The sequence below is a fragment of the Schistocerca nitens genome, chromosome 3, assembly GCF_023898315.1.
Source record: "Schistocerca nitens isolate TAMUIC-IGC-003100 chromosome 3, iqSchNite1.1, whole genome shotgun sequence".
Classification (NCBI taxonomy): Eukaryota; Metazoa; Arthropoda; class Insecta; order Orthoptera; family Acrididae; genus Schistocerca; species Schistocerca nitens.
In genome coordinates, this window is record NC_064616.1 from 146,548,312 (window position 1) to 146,559,976 (window position 11,665).

The window sequence follows — 11,665 nt, forward strand, 5'->3', positions numbered from 1 at the left end:
AGCAAACTTTATTTAATTATGAAAATTTAATTAACATATGAAAGTTTCACAGTTAACCTTACACAAATTAAGAAGAACCAGCATATTTATTGAAGGCCACTATCTACTGTCCCAAGAATTCATTTTGACAATACTGGGTTTTAAACTTTCTTGCAACATAAGAAACATAGCTAACAAACATTTACACTTCCAGAAAAAAACTAACTTTATCTAAAATCTTAAGGATTGTGATATAAAATTTACTGCATTTTGGAAGCATGCAAATTTATAGAGCATTAATTTCTTCAGTCTTTTCTCTCCTAAATCATTTCATAATTTTGACTCAACAAGCCTGTAGGCGCAGACAATTCTCTCAATGTAGGAAGTACTGACTGGGCAAAAAAAAAAGCTCATTAAGTAATTGTGAGACTGGGTTAGTGTTTTGAAGGAAAAAACATAGGGATTTAAATTTAATTATTTAATCATCAATACAAAAAATTCAATAAAACAATTTTACCCCTGATTGGAGTAGACAAATTTTCATTGTGACATGCCCAGTTCCAGACTAACAGTACTAATCCAAATATAAATTCTGTATTTAAAGGTGCTAATAATCCAAATCGCTGAGGTTAAGACAAAAGAAGCTTAACTGTACTAATATGCATTCCATCCTGCATGTCTCAATGATTACATCACTCTGGTCATATATGGCACTCATAAAAATAAAATTAATTTAATTATTGCAATATTTTCACCTTCCTGTCCCACCAGTTAAGCCCACCTCTCTAATCAAATATGAACACCTATAACAAATTCATATGAAAGAGGGGATACAAAAGTCAATTTGTGATACATCATTATATTGGGCACATATCCGTTGCTAACATTACACATGAAATTTTAACAATTAATAACATGGGCATCTGTTTTTCTAAAGCTACTGCCGAAAAGTGAAACATTATTGCTGCTCATCAATAAAAATCACTAAGTTTGGTCAGGAGGGATGCTTCATTTACTTCCACACCACCTACTTCATTGCATTTTAAAGTCTGTACTTTTGCTACTGTTCTGGTGGGTTTTCTTCTAAGTTTAACCTTTCAAAAACAGGCACCCAGTAACTGACATCCACATGAAATGCAGTTCTATGGTACGTTAATTGCCACTTACGTACAAGAATATGAAGGCGACTGGAATTAAAACATAATTTACCCACTAACCTCTAAATGAACTACAACAAATGAAAAATGCCAACATAATTCTATGACGAATTGTTTACCCTTTGCGGTCTGTGTAACCGGTAGCTTGCTGGAAAGTCTATTCTCTCTTGCTAGGGTTATAGCTCTAAATTAAACGTGGGAATAATCACGCACGGCTGTTAATGAAGTGATATTTGAATGTTTGCTTCAAACATAATGGCAAAATGTCTTATTTCATTTATTTTATACCTTAATGACGAGAGTTCAAGCTTTCGAAAGTGAGGCTTATTTACTTTGGAATGAAACTATGAAACCTAGAACGACCTCACTTTACATATAGCACAATTTAAAAAGAAAATTCATTAAATGTTTTTGCAAACTAAGAATACACACTCCCCATAACTTTATGGAGAACTTAAAAGATAAATTTGCCTCCAAACAAATCTTAGCATCAATCTTCTGACGCCAAAATTGAGCCCATTCAATAGGCCGAATGCACTTACTTCAGAGTTAGCCTGAAATCTTCAATCAATATGTTGGAACTTGCAGACCAAGAGAACAAATCAATTACCTTTACAAATTAATAAGTTTTAAGTCTATTGTATTCTATAACAACTCCAATCACTACACACGAATGGCTCGTCGAAAAAGCTTCATCCAAACGTCGGGGATACCAACACTAACTGCACGAACATTCGATCAAAGTTCTTAACTTCCGTTTCAAGATGAAATCCCCCTCCACAGTTTCTACTAAAGATTTGAAAGACTTCGGCAGCTATCGAAGGGCGCACAGGCTAATAACATAGTACAACGAAACCCAACTGGCCCTAATCAACTTTAGAAATTTGGTATAATGAGCCATCATGTTTTAAATTAAGTAAGTTATCATATAGGGTACTGAGTAAATGGCAACGTTGCGTACAAGTGGCAAAAGGGCAATTGCTAGTTGCTAGTTCTGAAGATTCAATATGGCTACCACCGGCATTTGTAGTTGTTTTTCATGATTATTGTTACTTCTTAAGCGAATATGCACTGCTGTGAATGGAAACGATATAAAATGAACTCTATAAATCATGTCTGTATAAACTGCTTAAGAACCACACATTAAAAAATCATACGCCATGATTTGTCAGTATCTCGAAATAAAAGTTTGCTAACAAACACTAACCAGTTGCTTTAGTCATGGGCAGTAACTATCCTGCTTAAGTTTTAAGTTCTCAAGACATGCGTAGTTATAATGGCGTTAAACATTCTGGCAAGAGAAACTGTGACTATTTCCTGAAGAGAAGAAGATGAAGTTCAAACTAGACCCCTGTAACTATCGCATAGTTCTGTTTTTGTTGCACATTATTTTGTGACAGGGAATTGCTCTGAAGAGATGACATGCTAGCGCGTTTCACAGTGGTTCTGATGCAACGCCTTGGAACCTTTGTCCAAAAAAATAATCAACTTGGTGGTTTGAAGTAATGAGATGAGCATCACTTTCATTCTGTAAAGGCAGATTGTACATCTGTATGATGGCGTCGAAACCACGGAATTCCTTAGTATAATCAACACTTCACAATCTTCATTACTTCACGAAACTTTGAGCGTTCGACGTTATAGTGAATCAGTTCTCAACGCCCCTCCAACGACTATCTTTATTCGCGAACAGATAAACCACGAATTACCATGGAAAACGAGACTATGAGACGTAGAATATTGATACTACCATCAAATTGAATTTTTATTGGGTAGTCGTTTGTCTCTCATGAATTGAAACTCGATAAATTACTGTAGAAATGATAACACCCAGGTGCTGGAATCCGTCCGTATAAGGTATATAATCTCCCTCGTCCATGCAAAATTCGTATAAGGTATATAATCTCCCTCGTCCATGCAAAATTCGATCTAGCATCCCATCACAACTATTCATAACACATTAAACCCCGTTTTACAAATGAAACTAAAAGATGTTAGGGAAATCTAAATAAAATTACTGCTCACCTTGATTACTCATATTTCCAGCCTTCATTCATTATTGTGTACTGTGATGTACTTTATGTATCGGTATAAGTGATAGCGCCTAAATTTTGACGACTGCTATATGTTTTAAGGCAATATCTCAAGTATTTCTCAGCAACATTTGAAAATGGAACTGTAGGTATGAAATCAGCCATGTTAATGAACAAGTTGTAGAAAGGAGCAATAAGTGGAAAAAAAAAAAAAATAAATCCAAAGACCGACTGAATGTTGAAACATATATCATTGGATTTTTTGACCAAGCAGCCTGATAATTGTGTAAGATTACATTTAGTCCTTAGTTGAAATTAAGTGAAGCTTTAAACATCTGATTTCATTGCATTGTGGACCGTGAAAATCAGCTGACTTCATCTGGTAAATAAACATGAAAATTGTAGCTGCATAACAATTACAAAAGCAGGGTTATTACAGGAGGTAGTGCTTGATGACCTAATTCTACTTGATTGATCTCCCTTTTTATCTCCTGCCTCTTTTGTTATGAATTGTTCTTGAGTATGTAACTCTCATGTATGTAATACAGTCTGTTATAATAAAGAAATACGAGGAAACACAAAACTCATCTTTAGTTGAGTGACGTCCTAGACACAGAAATCCTTAACAGCACAAATGCATTACCAGCTTTTGAAAATTTTGATCATTATTATAGCATTTCATTCTTAGTATGTTACAGTATGAGAGCAAGTTAGCATTTTCGATATTATATTGATCGTTTTAACTGATATGCTGCTTCTGTTATTCTGAACTGCATATGTGTATACAATTTATTTTAATTTTATGTTTTTCAAATAATGTACGTCCAGTTGGCAAGTGATTCACTTGGTTTTAGGGTAAGACAAAAAATACATTTTCCAAAGATTATTGCAGTTATTGTTAAAAGGCACATGAAATACAAAATAAAAACTGTTTGATCACCAGTTGTACAGAAGAGGAGATAATTAACACAATGCTATTAAAATTATGAATGCAACTTGAAAAAAATGAGACGATTAGTAGATATTTAAAATAAAATAGAGACATTGTAAAATTAAAGGACAGTGAGTGTGCATAAATACTGAATGACAATTAATAGATTATATGGAGTAGCATTAGACTGTGTTGTATTAAATAATTGTGTGTATTGCAGTTAAAAGTGTGCTGACATAAGGTTGTCCCAAATTGGGAAACAAAGTTTCACATTCCATGGATAATTTGCTTGATAAATGGTAATGATGTGGAATGAGCCATTTTACATTCACTTTGCAGATAAACTACTAAAGATGGTTGCAATATGAACATTTATAAGGTAAAATTTGCTAAAAACATCCTTGATAGCATAAATATTTTATTTAAACTGGTGACCGGTTTCGATCTATTGCACTTGGATCAGTTTGAGACCTTGTACTCTGTGATGGTGACAGGAGCTGGATTGGCTGAGCAGACTGCTGTAGAGAGATATCATCAATGCAGATTACTACATCTCTCTAGAGCAGCCTCCTCAGCCAGTCCAGCTCCTGTCATCATTATGGGGTACAAGATCTGAAGATGATCTAAGTAGAACAGATCAAAACCAGTCACCAGTTTAAAGAAAGTATTAATGCGATCAATACTGCTTTTAGCAAATTTTATTGATATACCAGAGATTACTGTTTTTCTAGAGCAATGTTCCAGAAAACAAAGAAGTTGTTTTTAATAAATATACAGATGTGTGTTACTAATTCCTATTCACCACCTTTTAAACATTACAGTAGCGGAAATTGTTCTACGGAATAGGAGTTTTAAAGGAGAAACTTTTTCAGTATGTTTTCAGATTTTACTTTGCTGTCCTTCAGTTGTTTTAAATCACTGGATAAGTGGTCACAAATTTTAGTTGCAGCATTGTGCAGCCCTTTGTGGGCTAAAAACAACCTTAATGGGGAGTAATGAATGTCTTTTTTTCTGGCATTATAATTAACTAATGTACAGCATTGTTTCTTTAGAACTGCAGAGGATTATTTACAGCAAACTTCATTAAGGAATAAATAAACTGTAAAGTAATAGAATGCTCAACTTCTTAGATACGTGTCTACAAGATGATCTTTGGTGTGCACCATTCCAAAATACAGTGATCAGTCACAACATTATGACCACCTACCTAATAGCTGATATGTCCACATTTGGCATTGATAACAGCAATGGTGCATCATGGCATGGAAGCATTGGTAGATTCTTGGAGGGAGTTGGCACCACATGTGAACAAAGAAGTCACCTAATTCGTGTAAATTCCAGGGAGGGGGGACAATGAGCTCTGCTGCCTTGTTCAGTCACATTCCAGATGTGTTCGATTGGATGATTGTCATGAATGGGTGTATGTGGTCTGCAACCAGTGTATGATACTCCTCGTCTGTCATGGTTCCTTGGACGAGCTCCACTGGACCCATGGATGCTCAAGTGAATGTTCCACAGAAGTTCATGGAGGTGCTGCCAGCTTGTCTCCTGTCCCACAGTACAGGTGTCAAGGAGTTGTCCCTCTGGAAGACAACATATTCACACTCTCCCATCTGCATAATGAAGAAGGTATCAGGATTCATCAGACCATGCAATACACTGACATTGCACCAATGTTCAGTGTCAGTGGTCATGTGCGCATTTCAATCATAGTTGCCAATGTCGTTGTGTTAACATTGGCTGCGAAGGCCCATTGTTGGGAGTGTTTGGTGCATTGTGTGTTCAGACACTTTTGTACTCTGACCAGCATTAAAGTCTGATGTTAGTTCCACCAAAATTCACTGCCTGTTCTGTTTTACCAGTCTGCCCAGCCTATGACGTCCAACATCTGTAGTGAGGGGTGGCCGCCCAACTACACAATTTCTGGATGTGTTTTCACCTTGGTTTCACCACATGTTGAAGACACTCACAACAGCACTTCTTGAACACCTGACAAGTTGTGCAGTTTCCAAAATGCTCGTGTCGAGCCTCCGAGCTATCACTATCTACCATCAGTCAAACTCAGATAGATTGCATGCCTTCCCCATTCTACCCACGGACATCGTGCTCACTGATATTATGTTGAATCCTGCTTAGTCGTTGAATGTGGGGTGTCTAGGAAACCTGCTTTCTCGGATCACTAGACAATATTCAAACAAACCATATTAATGAGTTTTTATTACAATAAGATCAATGACAATACTCAACTTTGAGAAGTACATAGATGTGTCACAAGCAAAAGGTAACATGAAAAATAATCAATGTCCTTCAGTATAACGATTCCGATACAAGTGAAGTAATACAGTGGATGCTTCTATCCAGGTCTCTGGTCTTGACGCTTCTGTAGAACTTGGCCATGGTCAGTCGGCACGGTGCTTATGTCCTCTTCGTATAGAGGCTGCTGCCGTCGCATTGTCGTCCTGGAGAGGGGTCGGTCAGCATGCAATTGGCTGACATCTTCTTCACAGCCCTCTCTGCTCCCTCATTTCCAACTGGCATGCCCGCGCTTAACTTTATGCTGTAACGAATTACATGCACCATGCATGTGTCTGACTAACAGTCATTCCTTACCAGGTGATGATGCTATAACCTGGATGGGTTTATATCGATAGTAGGTTGGTAGTCCCAATGTTCTGGCTGATAAATGTATTACTGCAGATGGTACAGAGCTGCAGATTTGACAAAAATTGAAATAAATTATTGCTGTTTGTTTAGATATTCATTTACAGTGGATGTTTCTATCAGGAACTACTTAAGAAGGTGTTTAAATTTTGACATTTCATTGGCAGCAGATTTAATTTAAGGAGGGAGAATATTAAACACTTTTGTGCTGCTGTAATGCACTCCATCCTGTACCGTGCTAAGGTTCTTTAGTGCACAGTGTAAGTCAATCTATCTCCTTGTATTGTTATTGTGAGATGAGATGTTCTATTTGTATACAGACTAATTCTTACAGAAAAGCACATAACCGAGTATATATATAGGGATATTGTTTCCAGGATTCCTAATTTTCCAAACAGGGTTCCATATGAATATCTGGGGGAACCTTGCATATGACTCTAATTACTCTCTCTCTTTTGACTGGTAAAAATATTTGTTATCTTTGGCTGCCCCCTCCCCCCCCCCCCCCAAGAATATAATTCCATAAGACAGTAGTGAGTGGAAGTAGCTGAAGCATGCAGTTTTGACAGCATTAGTGTCACAAACAGAAGTAATGACACAGATAACATAAGAGGTTGAAATGACTTTTTTTAAAGATGAAAAATCGTCAGTGCACATAGTATAATTGTCAATATGTACAGCAGAAACTTAGATGATTCCACACTCATTAGTTCTTGATCATTACATGTAATGTTAACCTGTCCTTGCAATTTTGTGCTTGGTTGGAAATGCATGAAGTGTGTTTTGTCTGCATTTTGAGAGAGTCCGTTTGAATCAAAACACTTTTGAACATCACCAAATACAGATCTTTGTTTACTTTAATGGCCATGTCGTCAGCAAAAAGTGTAAAATGTGTGTCACACGAAAAGATCATCAATAAAGGTAAACAAGAGAGCCCTGTGGGATTCCACAGTTCACAGTGCCCCACTTAGATGATACAGGTGTTCCAGCTGTGATATTCAACAAAATTTTCCACTTTCTGTCATTCAGATATGATTTGTTTGACATCCTGGCTGACCCACTAAACCCACAAAACTCCGTCTTCCATATAAGAATCTCATATTTGAAAAGGCTTTGGATGCTTTACAAAGTATTGCAATGAAAGACATTATTCTATTAATGTATTTTAAGTTTTGGTTGTAAATGAGAATATGGCCTGTTCACTTGATAGGCTGTGTTGGAAACCAAACTGTTTTTTATTCAGTGAGTTGCGGTTGCTGAGGTGGTTCATTAGACTGCTATGAAGAAGTTTTTCTTGAATTTCTGAGAAGCATGTTAGAAGGGAAATTGGATAGTAATTAATTACTTCCACATTATCACCCTTTTTATACAGCGGTTTTGATGGTGATCTAGTTTCACCAGGAGAGTTACTTGTCACGGTGATTCATTAAAGAAATGGCACAGTATCCAATTTATATGATAACAACAGTAATTAGAGATTTTGATGGATATGTTATCAATACCAGAAGAGATTTTATTTTTCATTTCCCTAATTACCCTGTCAGTTTCATTTACAGTGATAGGGCACACTTGATTTGGATAACATTTGAGAGGCCTGTTTTTTTGAAGCAGAGCCATAGCCTCATTAACAGAGCTCGAAACAAGGAAGTAAAATCTCTTAAAAATGGGTTACACTTACCATCTACATTTTTAACATTGTAGACTCAGCCGCAATTGATGTCGAATAAGAAATTTCTGAAGCTTGTAAGATTTTCAGTATTGATACACCTGAATGTTTTAGGGCTACAGACACAGACTTGTATGGTATATTGGGTAACACCTCTGATTATAAATAATTGGACGTGATGGTCAGAATGGCCGTTTAAAATTTGCTCTACTGTTCTGTCGGGGCTTCTGATTGTGTCAGTGGTGATGTTATCAATGGAAGACTTACAGCTTACCAGAATGAGATTTTCACTCTGCAGCGGAGTGTACGCTGATATGAAACTTCCTGACAGATTAAAACTGTGTGCCCGACCGAGACTCGAACTCGGGACCTTTGCCTTTCGCGGGCAAGTGCTCTACCATCTGAGCTACCGAAGCACGACTCACGCCCGGTACTCACAGCTTTACTTCTGCCAGTATCTCGTCTCCTACCTTCCAAACTTTACAGAAGCTCTCCTGCGAACCTTGCAGAACTAGCACTCCTGAAAGAAAGGATATAGCGGAGACATGGCTTAGCCACAGCCTGGGGGATGTTTCCAGAATGAGATTTTCACTCTGCAGCGGAGTGTGCGCTGATATGAAACTTCCTGGCAGATTAAAACTGTGTGCCCGACCGAGACTCGAACTCGGGACCTTTGCCTTTCGCGGGCAAGTGCTCTAGCATCCGAGCTACCGAAGCACGACTCACGCTTCGGTAGCTCGGATGGTAGAGCACTTGCCCGCGAAAGGCAAAGGTCCCGAGTTCGAGTCTCGGTCGGGCACACAGTTTTAATCTGCCAGGAAGTTTCATATCAGCGCACACTCCGCTGCAGAGTGAAAATCTCATTCTGGAAACATCCCCCAGGCTGTGGCTAAGCCATGTCTCCGCTATATCCTTTCTTTCAGGAGTGCTAGTTCTGCAAGGTTCGCAGGAGAGCTTCTGTAAAGTTTGGAAGGTAGGAGACGAGATACTGGCAGAAGTAAAGCTGTGAGTACCGGGCGTGAGTCGTGCTTCGGTAGCTCAGATGGTAGAGCACTTGCCCGCGAAAGGCAAAGGTCCCGAGTTCGAGCCTCGGTGGGGCACACAGTTTTAATCTGCCAGGAAGTTTCACTTACAGCTTACTTGTTCAGATGACCTATTGAGTGATATGGTGCAGTGGTATGATTCTGGACACACATTCAGTAGGACAGCAGTTCAGATCCACATTCAGATATACCGATTTCGGTTCCCCATAATTTCCCTGTATTGCTTGAGGCAAATGCTGGAGTAATTCCTTTTGAAAAAGATGTAGCTAATTTTCTTTCCCAATCTGATCATGTGATCCACCTCTGATGACATCATCATAAATGGGATGTTAAACTTCTTTCCTTTCTCTGAATTTTTTATCCCAAGTTACTTGCAATGTTGCACTCTGGTTCAGATTCCACATTAAAATTTAAACTATAATACTACTCTGAAACCTTAAGAGGGCCTAGTGTGGTTCTTGATGGACACAAATTTGACTGAGAGGCATATGATAACAGAACACAAAATTCAAGGATTTCTTCCCAGTAGTGACAGAAAACACATGAATTAAAAATAAACACTCAAATACAGATTCACTAAATTTATTCAGGAAGGCACCGCAGGCATCATTAACAAATATCATTTTCAGGACACTACCAGAAAAGAGATTGCAAACAGTGAATGACTGGCAACTATTAAATCTTTTGACTATGAGGATACAACCAGCAAAGAGCTAAACTCATTTAAAATTATTAAGCCAAACTGATCATACACCTCTATTAATCTTATTCTACCACCACTGACTGTCTCTTCCTCAAAAGATTTAACCGTTTCTTTTGCACTTTTGATACCAATGTGGCCATGGAAATTGCCCTCCTGACTCATTCCACAACATTTTAATTAAAAAAAAAAAACATTTCAAATGATCTATGGAACATATAACTAATCAGCCAGCCTTCAGTATGAAGCATAGATGCCAGTGTACTGAAAACCTCCTAGCGTTTCTGAACATTATTGGTACTTGTACACCAGTTATCAAAACTCTGTAGTTCCATAGTTCAGGGTAGATCGTTGTCAAACTTTTCCTGACTGACTCATAATTGCCATTGTTCTTTGTGATCTTGGCATACAGAGCTATGGACACAGCAGCTTTTGTCCTTTTATCTTCACTGACTCCACTAAAAATGTACATTATCTCCTTTCCTTTGCCTATTATTCCCCATTTTCTTTGTTTCATTCAAAACCTTAGTGTCAACCTTATAATTTTCTGTAATATTGAAGATTTCATGCTCTTTTGTACTCAGACCTTGCATGTTCTTACATTCATAGCTCATAGTCCTTTCCCTTCTCCTAAGCTGTCTTTTTCCCTGCACGTGAATACATCCATAGCTCATAGTACTTTCCCTTCCTGTTGGTTGTCTCTGCTGTTTATCCACTTGTTTCAGAGCCTTCTGACTGCGTCTTTTTTTGGGTCAGTAGTTCTGTGAAGGTTGGGAGTGTAGGCTGATCATTTCAATCTTAACTTGGAGGACCAGAATTAACAGACAGGGTTTGGCTTCCCCACACTTATGTAAGTTGGAGGACCCTGTACCGTTACTGCACAGTATGTAAATTACCCTCAACAGCAGTTAGAGGTGTCCAATATTTATACATAACACTGGCTCAAAACATGGCTGACTGTCTGCTTGCTGAACCCTTAGGATGGCATTGGTATCTGGCTATCTCCATGCTGTTTTACAATAATCATCAGGCTTCAAACAAATTCTGCATTTGTTAGTGAAGAGAAGCCAATGACAATTATGCAGGATTCATTATAGATGTCCCCATGCCCACCTCCTTTGCACACCTTAGTGCTGGGTGATTTGTGCTGTTGTCCATACTGGATGCCTAGATCTCAAATAGATCGTGTGGTGATGATTACTTACTGTCTGTGTTGACACAGCCTTCCCTATTGCCCCCAGGAAAGCAGTGTGCAGTTCAGCTGCTTTCCCTGCAGGATATATATAAGCTGTAATTTGTAAATAGTAATCATCAGTGGACAACTGCTCTGAAGGAGATCTTCAGCGATTTGTCTGTCACAATATTGGCTCAATTTTGAATGATGTTGCTTCTATGTATGCCAGTTTGGAAAGCAACTTCCTGACAGAAAGTGATAATACACACATTGTCTAAGCTTGATTTTTTGAGGCACGCTGACAGACAACAATGAGCACCA

The 11,665-nt window shown here is 38.1% G+C and overlaps 1 protein-coding gene across 1 annotated transcript in view; it reads right to left on the reverse strand.

Annotated features, from left to right (window-relative positions):
- Positions 1-1,842, reverse strand: part of LOC126248086 (serine/arginine-rich splicing factor 5-like) — a 34,288-nt gene extending 32,446 nt beyond the window's left edge. The window contains exon 1 of the mRNA XM_049948745.1: positions 1,679-1,842. The gene's annotated coding sequence lies outside the window, so the exon portion shown is untranslated. The remainder of the gene's footprint in view (positions 1-1,678) is intronic.
- Between the last annotated feature and the right edge of the window lie 9,823 nt (positions 1,843-11,665).